The sequence below is a fragment of the Pleurodeles waltl genome, chromosome 6 (genome assembly GCF_031143425.1).
Source record: "Pleurodeles waltl isolate 20211129_DDA chromosome 6, aPleWal1.hap1.20221129, whole genome shotgun sequence".
NCBI classification, from domain to species: domain Eukaryota; kingdom Metazoa; phylum Chordata; class Amphibia; order Caudata; family Salamandridae; genus Pleurodeles; species Pleurodeles waltl.
The window spans coordinates 856,881,666-856,896,178 of record NC_090445.1 but is presented as its reverse complement, the minus strand read 5'-3'; the positions used below and the strand labels follow the sequence as shown (position 1 = coordinate 856,896,178).

General features: G+C 41.9%; 1 protein-coding gene across 1 annotated transcript in view; it reads left to right on the top strand.

The window, feature by feature from the left end:
- The window catches only part of SLIT1 (slit guidance ligand 1), a 687,657-nt gene that overhangs the window by 431,823 nt on the left and 241,321 nt on the right, over positions 1-14,513 (top strand). The window lies entirely within an intron of this gene.

Below are 14,513 nucleotides of genomic sequence, written 5' to 3'. Positions count from 1 at the left end.
TTGCAGGCACATTCAATCCTCATAATAGAATGGCTTAGTTGAAGAGGGCATATATCCCTCCAAAAGCGGGTATATATCCCTCCAAAAATCTTGTGTTAAAATCAGACAGGAGTCTACCACCAGGTGGTGTTATTGACAATAGGATGTACCTCCTAAATTTCAATGTGGGAAAAATAGTAGTCATATTTATTACATTTGTTGAGACCATTCACCTGGCGAATTCTAGATGATATTTATGTAGATACACAAAAGGGAAAAGTGGTCATTGTCCTCTAACAATTTCATTGAAAATTAACCTCTGTCCTATTTGTTCAAATAGCACACAAGGTACACACATTAAATGGAATGTAAGTAATCAACAGAAAGCAGATTTGATCAGATGTCAATATGGGGAGGATGTCATACCAGTGTTTCGCTTAAGGATCTTATTTATTCTGGACCACTTTTTCCATGACCGCTTGCACCCAAAAGGTTATCTGTCTACGCATTATAAAGTGGTCTAGGTGATCACATCCTTTATGACAAAGCCAATTCAACCCACAGTACAATTTGCAGGTACCCACTGTTGGCATGATGAATAATATAGGCATAACAATAAACAGCTTCTGTATGCTGTTAAATAAAAAAAAGGGAGAGGATATCTTAGAGCATCATACAGCATACAAGAGGTATGTGGAGGTTAAAGATGAAGATGGGATACATGCACATTTGACAGACATTATTCACAGCCAGGGCCAATGATGCACGTACGTTTTGGCCAGTTGCACATAGGAAGAAGGAGAAGGTAGTTATCTGAATCATATTTAGAGAGAGGTAAATGCTACTTACACTTTTCTTCACTATACTCCTGTAGCTAAATAAACCATATGACCAATAAGCCTTTCCATGATATTGATGCTTCAAGTACATTTAACTATTTATACTGGAGGAGGAAAGTCAGGCTATGGAGAGCCAAAAGGTGGGCCATGCACCTGGAGCAGACACATTTCCAGTAGATCAAGCTAGAACCTGTGAGCTTGGTGTGTTATTATGTGGTGTTAGCTAATGAAATAATTCAAGTGTGTAAGATCCTCTACGTGGTTAGGTGCTCAGAATATACCTATGTTCAATGTGTGATGCTGTAACAATCCATCAGCTTATCACCCTATTGTTTGATTGACATTAGTCAGAAACTAATTGTGAGAATGCTACTGAATCATATAGAGTAAAAGGGTCACAGCAAATAATGTCATGTACTTTCTCACTTTCAGGCAGGTAATCATAAAGGGAATAGTGCTGTAGGTGTGGGGGTCATTAGTGTTTTTTGTTTTTCAATAACGAACTCCCCCTTTGGGAGTTTTTTTTTTTTTTTTTTAATAAACATTGGTAAAAGTTTGGTTGTTGGCTTGGTTGTTAGTGATGTAACTAATCTAAGGGGCGAGGGATTAAGAATTGCTACCCTTTTGTTTGCAGGCAATACTTTATTCCGTTCATGTACTCCACTTGGAATGCCAAACCTGTAATCTTATTTTATGATTATTGCAAGGTGAATGGACCAACAATTAATCATACTAGAATAAAATTGATGGTATTCAGTCTCTGTAAAACCTTTCGGAGTAACTTGAAATTGAGTGGTTGCATATTAGAAGCGGTCACTGACATTGATTTTCCAGGGGTTACTTTTTACAGTGATGGTAATTGGGAAAAGCTGTCCCATAAAGAAATACTATTTTTCTCAAAGGGCTGCGACCACCATACACTTTCGCTAAAAGTTTCTGAAGGTGTACGAAGCCAAAGTGTAATCTGTGTATGGAGGAAGGTTTTGAGGTTGGATAGATTTAACAATATTACCAATATTCGAGATTATTTAAAAAAATAAAAACCCTCTTTCACTTACTGCCAAATACACCAAACATCCCCGTTTATTCTGAACTTAGTCATAAAACTATTGAGTCTACAGTTCGACTCAAACACTTACAGTACTGGGCACGTCTGCGAAGGATCAAACAACCTTGTACATTCAGAGATCCTGTACAGGTGATCACAAAGATAAAATGCAGTGAAAACCTTAGTGTTTTGAAACTATGTGTTAAACCAGCTAAATTTGATTGATTTTAGGACAATATGATTACATCTTGAGTTAATTTCAGTGAGCACTCCCCAGATCTTGAAAACTGTCTAGAACTGAAGTGATCAGGTAATCATGGACAATTCAAAGTAGGGAAGCTGGCAGACCAGTCTTCAGTGCTGTAGTCTCTGCTAAATGTGATCACTATTTGGACTATGTTCAGCCAAAGGGGCAAGGCAACTGGTTGAAAAGTTCAATTAAGTATGCTAATCCTTGCGGCGCTTGGGTGCAGATGATCTCTCTATCATAAATATGTTTCGTTTGTCATGACATTATGGAAACAGAGGCCACTTTACGTTTAAAGGTACATTAAGTTTAGAAAGAGATATTTGTATCCTCTTCTGAGCTGCAAAGGTTTGAAACAATACCATGCATGCCAAAGGTTATGTAAGATGGACACTCCATGGCCTTTCACTTTTCTATCTGTAATTGCCCATTCTGTGCTTAGAATAATCGTTTAATGCTTGTTAAGTAAAACAAATTCAAATGGTTGAACATCTACACCCATCCATCAAAAGAGTGTGTCTAGAAATGTTTAACTGACATGTCTTAGAGTCCAGGTGCACAGGAGGCATTTCATATAACTAAATATAGGCAGTAGTTGATTTAAGGAGTTATGATTTTGTATTACCTATGATTATAAGCTTTTCTGTTGGTCTGATATATTTAGTGAATTTGAAATGTTTCGTTTGATCATTTAGGACTTCATTACAGTGGTGCAGGTTCACTCTCAGTGATAACTGGGTAGAACTATGCCATCAGCAGTTAGAAGTGTTTCTGGGCACACAATTATCTGGCTCACAAACTCTGTACCTTATAATTCTGGGACCAGAGACACCTGACCTGTCTTCACTGCTGCAGACACTGTGGTTGCGAGGATCAGAACACCCTGTCCCACGCCCAGCCCCCGCAGCAGCACCGGGAGCAGGCAAAGCTCTCCCAGACAGACAGAATCCAGCCCTGACCCCCCACTCCTACGTCACACCACATCACCATATACCTACCTTCCAGGTGACACTTTCAGCCCTGCAGGCGAAAATATCAGTAGTTTTATCCCTGGAATGTGAAAAACACATGGTAAAAAACCTGGTATTTCTGGGTCTGTACATTTATTCCCATTTGCGAGAGAAAGCACAGAGTAGTGGAATGTGATGCAGGAATACTGGCCAAAACTGGAGATTCCAGCAGTCTAATAATACTGCACAAACTTCCACCTATAAGTATTCTAAATTCACACATCTGTACTATTTCTTATTGTACCTCTATATTATATATGTTCCTGTATGATGGACTTAATATGTGTCTGAAATAAACATGAATGAATGACAGCCATCAAGACCCATAACCACGCATGTGGCAAATCAGATTTCTCTTCAGTAGAGCAGATGAAGAGCTAAGTACAGTTTTCTCTTTTCGCAGTCAGGTCTCTTACTTTCATCAAGACAGTGCCGAAGATCCCAAAGTTATGTTCCTCTAGGAGGGAACAGTGTCCTGGACTAGATATTTCAAAACTATTGGAGATAGTATTCTCACTTCTTCCTCCACCCTCACCAAAATGAACTATTATGAATTCCTGACTACTGACACGGCAGGTTTTTAGTAAACATTACAACACCTTCCTATGCGTGCCACACAGTCAGCAGCCAGGTGGCAAGCTCAATGCAGAAGAAATAAATTCCAGTTAAAGCAGCATTAAGCGTATCTTAACTAAGCTTCAGTGCTTTCTCCCTGTGGTAGGCACCCAAAAGTTGGCGTTTTAAAAAATAAGATGGCGCCTAGACAGCAGGTGATTTCTTCCATTGTGCAGTAAATGCTCTCACAAATCAAAGTCGTGGGTTAAAATCTTGGCTCTTCTGAATGCTTCAACAAATATTTTGGACCTTACTGCACCATAGGTACATTGTTAGTCACTCATTCTAATATAGACATCAACCCATGAATCCATTCTTTTCATCTTCTAAAATTCCATAGCACTAGCGATATTCTCATGGAGAGTTTGGAGGCATGAGCTCTAAACCAGTCCTTGTATAAAACTCCCTGTAACAAGCCTTCTATGCAAATAAGAAAAGCTAGAGATAGCACAGGTTCCTTGTATATTTTTACAGTGTAAATATATACTTTAAATGAGATATGATGATTAAAGTCCTTTAAGGCCAACCTAGTTATTGACTAGTGTCTAACATAAAAATTCAATGTATTTAATTTATCAAACAATTACGAAGAGATTTGAAATCCTTATCTATGAGTACCAAAGCGATAACATTTGGTTTGATGGGGGATGCACTCAACTGAAAACAGACCCCATAAAGAAATAAGAGCTTTTTTATAAGCCTGAGGAGCCTAGTAAAAGGTATGCTATAAAAACACAGATGAAAAGCAAAATAAAACGCGTGTATTTATGTAGGGATAGTTAGCAACTAATGACTCATGCTTTAAAACTTAACTGATCCCGTCAGCGTGGGTGTATTACACTAGGCGCATTTACTAAAAACATCCTTTCTTGAAATAAGACACCATTGCACAAGGCAAGGACCATTTAGACTAGCTTCGTTGTATTTGTAAATGCCACAGAATGCCATTAAGATCACAAAACGCTGCTTCCCTGCTCGAGGTGGTAAAGTAAGCATTTTGACAACCGAAAGCCAGCTCAGCGAGCTACATTTATAGTAATCCAGGCACAAGCAGAGCTTTGAGGAGGGTATTCGACAATAGACTTATGTAAATGTTGGTTGAAATGGCACAGCAAAATACGAGTATTAGCAGCGATCATTGTGCTAGTGTTTCTCCAACCTCTTTTTGGTATTTGGTAATTTTGAGGGACGAACACATTTTTGTAATTCTTCTAATATGCCTGTTGCATGTTCTTGATTTAAGAACCTGCTACAAAGCCCAAACACTCCGAAGACCTCCACATCTCAAGATTTTAAAGCGAATTGCATATTGGGGAAAGCAAAATCTTCTTCTTTTAGAAAGCTAAAATAGAAAAACAATTTGTTTTTCACCAGAAAAGACATCCAACAAGTTAAATGTTTTGACAATGATCCTTCTGGTCTCCTACACTTGCTGCTGCCTATGTCCAATGCAATTCAATCAGCTATGTAGAAGGTTGTCCTTCGAACTGCTGAATATGGTGCTGACCTTTGTCAACCCACTTAGGGATGGGATATGTGGAATGTCGATGCCATTATCACATAAGTGTGCCTCTATGAAGGTATCTAAGTCCCTCCGTAAGCCACTTTAAGACCTGAGCTAGGAATAATTCTAGTAACAGCTAGGTAGGAAAACAACTCCTAACCTAGTAGTCTTAATGTGTCCCTCAGCTAAATTTATTTTTGGTTTCTGTAGTCTGGTAAACTGTTCATGAGATGAAAAATAAGGCATTCTTGTACAGGTGCCATGTGAATACAGAAGTAGAGTATGAGGCAAAGAGGCTCCCTAATTTGCATGGGGCCACACCCCCATGCAAATGAGGGAACACCCTCTAATGATAGCACTGGTGCTCTATGTGTGCCAGCACTATCATTTTTCAGAAGGGACCGCGCAAGCATTTGTAGCCCCTTCTAAAATACCAAAGTGGCTTGGGGGCACTTGTGTAAGATGGCCCCTTGTGTCCTTTAATGCCCTGTGGAAAATATTTTCATTGCTGCCAACTGCCAATGACCTGGTTTTGCTTTATCAAAACCCCATAACACATGGCATTTGGCTGGTGCATTACCAGCAGGTGAGTCGCTTCTCAGTCCAAGCTATGTAAATGATGATGCCAAGTACCTCACTTGTTGGCAACCTCAGCTGAGATGACATGAGCCACAATGTTTCTCCTGGGCAATACTGGGGCCATCCCATGTGCCAAGAGTCTTGCACTGCGGTAGATCCATGTAGCATCTGTTCAGTGGGCGTAGATAGGATTATCAAGCTTAGATGCTTGTGATCTGGTCTCTATCCTGAGCAACAGAGCCACCCATTTATGGACAACAGGGTTGAAGAATAAATAAGCCAGTGTGCCATTCAGGAGCGTAACACAAAATGGGCTACTGGGATGGAGGATGATGAGATCACCATGTTGAAGAGAAGAAAATAATCCACCCTTGTGTGGCTGTGGGTACTTACAGTAAATACTAGAGGACGAGAAGTGACTTCACGGTAGTAGCTGCCTCTGTCCAACTGGGACCCGCAAAGTGACTAAACCGATGATGTAATTGCCATTCTCTTGAGAGGAGCACTATCTGGAGAACAAAGATGAGGTGGTGCACCTCTAACAACAATTGAAGGGGAGGTAATGTAATCAAACATCCCGTCTTAAAAAAACAGGACTGCAGAGGGCATGCATTTAAAAATGTCTGTTGGTTACATACCGGCGGATGTAACCTGCATTGGTTCTTGCTAAATCAAAGCACTGTTGTTCATTATTTCTGTGGTTAGAGAGAGGACTTCTGTTTGCCAAAACAGCTGACTACGTTAGAAAAGTCATTCTCAATCCTTTTTCTTCCACTCCAAAAATATTTTTAGAGGATATAAGACTGTAAGTAAATGTATATAAAATATTCCTGGTGCCCTTTATAACATTTTTGTTGATCCTTTTGGCATCTATGTTGAAACTTTTTTGATGTTACAGAGCTGTGTGATTCTAAATCATAGCCATTTTTAAGTCATAGCCTACCACTACTGCACAGCTGTCTGGTTTGCTAAAGACATCTTGGGGACATTCAGAAAACTGACCTAGGAATGCATTCTGCCCATTGCTTACCATTGGCTTTGTGGTCTGTAACTCACATTTTCTGGCTTTCTATTTGCTGACTTTAATTGCCTTAGCCTGCCCAGCTTGAGGTCGTCCCTCCAGTTACCCAAACCTTATTTACTGTATTCTTCAACTTACTTGTTTTCTGTAAACAGGCCTTTAAATCTTTTTCGCATCTTGTCACAAATGCTGTGAATTCAAAGACAGAGGTCAAATGTCAGGCTCTCTCTTCCAGGGAGCTTGGTGTTTATTTTTCTTTGTCTGACTTCAAAGTGAGAGAATTTAGATGACAATCCTGGTGAGTACCCAGGTAAGGTGAGAAAGCATGTTCTTTCTTTTCTAACACAAAACAAAGAAAAGAACTGTGCTGATGTGTCAGAATATATCAGAATTAGTACAAATGAAGCAAATGTTTTTTGTAATTCTGAAGTGTGGTGGAAACAAATCTTTGAATATGATCAAAACACATCAAAACACTGGGCGATGACATTTGCACACATTATCGTTTGTATTTCGGTGCAAATGTAATGATCATTTCAATTGAAGTGTGTTTCTCTAATTGCAGTGTTCTCCACACTACGTCACTCCACTCTGTCCCTTCCACTCTATGCCTCACCACTCCATTCTATGACACTACACTCTATTACATGCCTTTCCACTCTACGCCTTCCACTGTAAGACACCTTGCGATATGCCACTCCACACCACTCCACTCCACTCCAAGCCACTCACTCCAAACCACAACACACCACTCCACTCTACGCCCCTCCTCACCACACTACTTACCCCACTCCACTCTATCCCACTCCAATCTACCTCACTCCTCTCCAATCTATCCTACTCTACTCCAGTGTACCTCCACCTACCCCATCCAACTTTGCTGCAATCTACTCCAATCTACTTCAAACTACCCCACTCCAATCCATCCAATCTACCCCACTCTACTCTAGTCTACCCCACTCCACTCCAGTTTACCTCCCCAATTTATCCACTTTAAGCTACCCACTCCACTCCATCCCTCACCAGTATACCCCACACCAATCCAATCTGCCCCACTTCAATCTACCTCACTCCAATGTACCCAATTCTAAGCCAATATAACCGACGCTAACCCAATCACCCCACTCTAACATAATATACACCACTCCAACTCAATTTACTCACACTCCAACTCAATCTACTCCATTCCACTCCACTACGATCCAATCTACCCCATTCCACTACAATCTACCTCACTCCAATCTATCTCAATCCACTCTACTTTGCCCCAATCTACTCCACTCCACTCCAATCTACCCACTCCATGCCAAACGACTCCACTCCAGTCCAATCTACCCCACTCCACTCAATATAACCCAAACGACCCCACAGCACCCCAATCTACTGCCCTCCACTCTGATCCTATCTACCCCAGTCTACCCCACTCCTCTCCAAACTACTCCAATCTACACCACTCCAATCTACTTCAATCCACCCCACTCCAATCCATTCCAATCCACCACAATCCACTCCAATTTACCCCACTCCAATATGTTCAACTCCACTCCAACCTAACCTAACCTAACCAATTTACCTCACTCCATTCCAATTTGCCCCACTGCAATCTATCCAACTCTTTTGCACTCTATTCTACCCACTCCTCTCCAACCTACCCCCACTCCTACCTACCACACTCCACTCAAATCTACCCCACTCCACTCCAATCTACACTACCCCACTCTACCCCACTCCAATCTACTCCACTCCAGGCTACTCCACTCTCCTTCAATATACCCCACTCCAAATGACCATGCTCCAATAGTCTCTCTTCAATATATCCCACTCCAATCTACCCCACCCCATTCCAACCTACCCTACACTAATCCACTTAGTGTAACCCAAGTCCACCCAAGTTATCCCACTACACTCCAGTCTTCACCAATCTATCTCACCCCACTTAAATCTCAACTCCACTCCAATCTATCTAATTCCAGTCCACTCCAATCTACCCCATTCCACTCTACCCCAATCTACCCCACACAATTCTACCCACTCCAATCCACCCAATCGGCCCCACTTCATCCTACCCCAATCTACCACACTCCATTCCACTCTACCCAATCTACCTGACTCCACTTCACTCCGTACTACTACATGCCACTCAAATCTACCCCACTCCAGTCCAATCTAACACACTTCACATCAATTCATCCCACTCTAATCTACCTTCCCCCACTCCACCCCAAACTACCTTACTGCAGTCTACCCCATCCAGTCTGCCCCACTCCAATCTACCCAAATCTACTGCACTCTGGTCTACTTCACTCCACTCCAATCTTCCCTCCAACCCAATCTACCCCACTCCAGTGTACCTGACCCATCCCAATCTACCCCACACCACTCTATCCAACTCCACTCCAGTCTACCCAAATCCACTCCAGTCTACTGCAATCTACCACACTCCTATCCATCTCATTCCCATATACCCCACTCCACCCTAATCTCCCCACTCCAAACTACCCCATTGCACTCTACCCCACTCCACTCCAATCTACCCCACTTCAATCTACTTCACTTCAGTCTACCCCACTCCAGTCTACCCCAGTCCAATCTACCCCAATCCACTGTTCACCACTCTTCCCCTGCCTAACCCACTCCACTCCAATCTACCCCAGTATACAACACTCCAATCTACCCCACTCCTCCCCATTCGACCCAACTCCACCGCAATCTACCCCACTCCAATCTACCATGCTAATCTACCCAACTCACCTTCTCCAATCTACCCCCAATCCACAACACGCAATTCTACCCCTCCCCACTCCACCCCAAATCTACCCCACTTCACTCTACCCGCAATCTACCCTGTTCCACTCTACTCCACCCCACCCAACCCCACACTGCTAACTTTTAGCCATGCTGAACAGCAGTTACACTGGTGTACAACATGGCGAAAACACAAATGCATAAGCAAGACCTGTTGGCTTTGCCAATGCTTGTTATTCCCATATTCTCAATTTCTCATCCTTTTTTTGATACCATCTATTTCTTGATAACCATTTAATATACAATGAGGACATGCTTTTGGGGATGACAACACAGGCTGAGAAATAACAGAGCAATTTATATGTGTCCATTGTTAAGTGTGAATGGCTAATTAATCCCATCCAGTTAGTTTCTTTGCATTCTGGTACTCACTCACAATTTTTTGGCAGAACCACAAGGACTGAATTGGGGTGACCTGCTAACTCAATATGAGCAGGATACGATTTTATTCAGCCTGGGTTTTAATTCAACATAATAAAACATGTTGTACATTGTTGTGTTTCACAGAGTAATATAGCATTATAGCCCACTGTAGCAGGCTATATCAGCCATTAAAGGCCCACTCCAGCATTAAACAAGGAAGTGGGACTTTAATGTAGGTATAGCCCAGCTTCAGAGGGCTATAAGGCTAATAGAAGATTCTGCCACTAGAGGACAGAATGTTCTAATAAATACAACAAAGGCCTCACGGAGCCTGAAGTGATTGTAGTCCCCTCAGGCACCGTGATGCCTTTGTTCACAGAAACAGCTGTGAACAACAACATAGGAATGTTGGAGTTCTGGGCTTCTAACATAGGGTGACCAGATGTTCAGAACAAAAAACCGGGACAGCCATTGACATAGAAATAGGACTAAATGTTGACACTGCACTGACCATTGCCAACATTTAGTTCTATTTTTATGTCAATGGCTTTTCTGATATATATATATATATATATATATATATATATATATATATATATATATATATTAAATCAGGACACCCATATGGAACACACCACACCATGGCAAAGAAAATCTATTTCCCATGCTGCCAAATCACACTCCTCTGTAGCATGAACATTAAAGACTTCCTTGGCCATGCTGCAGAGTGATGCAATGGGACCTTTGTTATTCTGGCTTTGGGTGAGGGGCACCGCGGGATTTTATTTGCCCCCATTAAGTCCTTCTGTACTGCCTGAATTAAGTCTGGCAGCACAGCAGGAGAGTTTTTTAAACAAAACTCTGTGGTGTCAGGAGAGGGCTGGTGTGAACATAAGCCTTCAAAGCACATTGATAAATGTGTGGGCTCACCCGACCCTCTCCCAAAACTGGAACATTTTTCTATTTTTATGACAAGTGTTTGGACACCGGGACAATCATCGGAAAACCGGGACTGTCCGGGCAAATCCGGTACGTCTGGTCACCCTATTCTACCAGCCATTAGAAGCCTCGTGTACTCCATTGTTTTCAGTGGCGCTCCCAACATCTCAGTGTTCTAATAGAAGTTAAAGTTTTGGTTCTGTTCAAAGGACTAATTCGCCTGATAACATAAAAGAGGTTTACTGTAAAAGTGGTGCCATGTGGGCCTACATCATCAGGGTGCCAGGTTCCCATCCACCAGCTTTCATTGGACAATCTAAATCTATTGTAGGAGTTGTACGTCCTGTTAGCTTATATTTGAAGCTATTTCACTGAAGCACACTGGATAACAATGATGAGTAAGTTATAAGGCCTGAACTGGATACATGGCGTCATAACATGGAGCCAACTGATAATTCTGCCTTGTTAACCTGAAGTCGTTTGTTCATCCTAACCAGAATGGAAAAAAATAAAACGGGTCCGGTGAGGCAGAGCACTCATATTTCCCCATTTAAAGACGTGAGCGGTTCATCCTGTCCATGTATTTCCCCTTGAATTGTGGGGCTTTTAGTTATTCCTTTTAAAAAAGGGATAACATGGACTACAAACCCCAGAATGCAAAATGTAAAAAAACCTGGGCTGAGTGAACTCACTCGTGGAAATGAGAAACCCTTAGAGCTCTGCAATTGCTTGAGGCTCCCTTGAGCCAGGATTGGAGGTTGAGAGGGTCAGAGGGCCCGGAGCCATTCACCCAGCGTTGGTGAGTTCACCTCTGGTGCGCGGCGGTTAGGCCTGTCATCACCTTCGGCGTCCCCAAAGAGCAGTCACTGGAATAAAATGGGAAATGGCCACCAAAGGCAATTAGTGCTCCCCGAGGAGGGCGCTTGCTGCCGGCATCCTAATCCTCAACACGCCGTCTCGGGCTGAGAAAGAGCTTGGCGCCTGCAGGCCAGCAATTTCCAGTACACGGGGAAAAAAGCAACAGCTGGTGCCGCTAAGAGCAGGGGTGCCGCCGCTTAGACCTCCCACTACAGTTAAATTAAACACATAGTCAATAATTATGACATTGTAAATGTATTAACACAATGGGAGCACGAGGCAAACGTGAACTTGATGGGAAAGTGACAATATAAAAAAAAGATGAATGTGAGGGGAAGGGTGAGCAGATACCAGTCATCAGACACAAATTATTTCACTCCTTTCAGTTCAAAAGAAGTTTAGCAAAAAAAACGCTTTGGGAACACAAAAAATAGAATAGAAAGTTGATGACTCCTTGGGTGTAGCATTTGTGAAATTGATCTCAGTAAAAAAGAGAATGAAAGAGCAGCTCATCCAGTTCAGTTTTTCTTTTTCCATTCTCGGATTTTTAGTCTTTTTCTGTCAGTATAAAATCAAAATGCAAAGAAAGAACTTTGATTGGATAAACTCCTTACCACGGACCTTGGAAACAAAAGAACTCTTCAACAGAGCATATGTGACTATCTGAAGGAGCAGTGTGGCTATCACAATTTTATGAATGGACTTAATATAGTAACTTTGACCTCCCAGTATCTGCCACGCTTACTGCTGCCTGAAGCGGCAACTCAAGCCAAAAAACACCAACAGTGACTCTCGCGCTAACTTCTGATAATGTTACATGTCGTTATTTACAGACAGTTTTTTCATCCGCTTGTGTAAGGGTTGAAATTAAACTGGCAAATCAGCCTTTCTGGTAAAAGGCCTAATTACGAGTTAAGACATTGATTATGGCCCCAGATAAATAAGGATACCATGGCGCACGTTATTTATCAGGTGTGATAAATAACATCAATTGCGAGTTAATGGGGAGTAACATGCGGATTTTGGTGTTTAACGCACCAAAATCTGCATAATACAGTAAATACCGTATGTCTTCCCCTGTTACATTTCAGCAGGTTTACTTGCCAACATTTTTTAATGCATCCCATAATTTTTGGATGCGTTAAATACCTTCAAACTCGTAATTCTGACCAATGCTTAAACAGGATTTTACACATGGATCGGAATATTACGAGCAAATCATAAGGATGCATGATCTTCTTTGTTTATTATCTAAGATGCTTTGTTCCATAGTGCAATGTTTCGTTTTGAAAACTCAAATACATACTTCCTTTATCCCAAAGACATAAATTGTCACTCTTTGCTCTGTCTGAGGCCATTTTTGTGAGTGACCTCTGAGGTCTCAAGTTTCCAGCTCTATGTGTGATTAGCTTATCCAGTCTCGGTTTATTCTTTGAATTATACGATTTGTAGTTCTAATTTTACAATAGGACAAACAGTCCTAAAAATCCCAGAATGCAAATAAAAACATGGGACTGGATGAGCTACTCATGGATGAACCTTGGAAACGTGAAAACTCTGTAGCAGGTTTGAAGACCACCCAAGCTTGTCCTTTCATGTAAGTTTGAAAGTAGAGTCAAAATTCTGTTTCCTGTAGTAACCCCGTTTCAGGAAAAATGAGAAAGCATGATATAGGTACACAAATATTGTCTTATTTAAGTAATAAAATGTTGGAGTTGGTTACATTGATTAGCGTAGTCGCTAGTTTTTATTCTTGTTGGCTCCTTAGGTGAGGGAGCACCCTATGGCAGGGTGGGTGAGACAAAAGAACAAAACCGCTTAACCCCATTGGTTCCCCTCCTCCATCAATAATCCGCTAGAGACTCACCATTGCAAGATAAGAGAATCAAATTCTCAGGCCATATTTATGTATTGACAAGATGGAAAAACATAATCATTGCATCACAAATTTCTCAACATTGTAGGCATCCATTACTGGAAGACAACGAGACTTTCGATCACCTAACCACCAAATGCCCCAAAGTCATGGTTGAACACCAAGCTGGCACTTCCAACATCAGTTAATTGACTTAGGGTCCCTACTCTACCCCTGTTGGATTGCTCACAGGAAGAACTCACCAGCTCCTGAGTACAAATAGGTAGCACGGAGGAATTTGTAACCTGAGCTCCTAACTAACACCATGCCAAGGTCAAACCTAAAGAGGGATCCTCTTTGGGAGATGGCCATGGACAGCATGACCATCACTTGGTCTCCGGATGAAAACACCATATCTCTCTCTTCCAAAGGGCAGTGCTATAGGGGACGCATGAGGGGCCAGGGAGAGTCCACCCTAACTCCCCTGATCACTACAGTACCACTGGCCTTTAAGCCAAATCCAGATTTTCCAAGACTTTTGTATATCTGATACCAAGATGTGTACCTGCTTTGTGGCCAACTCTTAGTCTACCCTGCCAAAGGCGCAGGTAGTTAACTGACCATCTGAGACCCCTCACTCCACCTCTCCCACCAGGTCTCCTTTTTAGGCTAGATAAGCTTGCGGCACTGCAAAGGCTAGCAGCGAGCCGACAAATGAGTCATTACCCTAGAGAGATAAATGCACACCATTAATTCGAAAATACTGGTCTCCTTTCAGGCAGTTCTGAGGTGCCATCCTTAGTGTGAATGGTTTAAGTAACCACCTATTTAGGCACGTAGCTGATTTATTA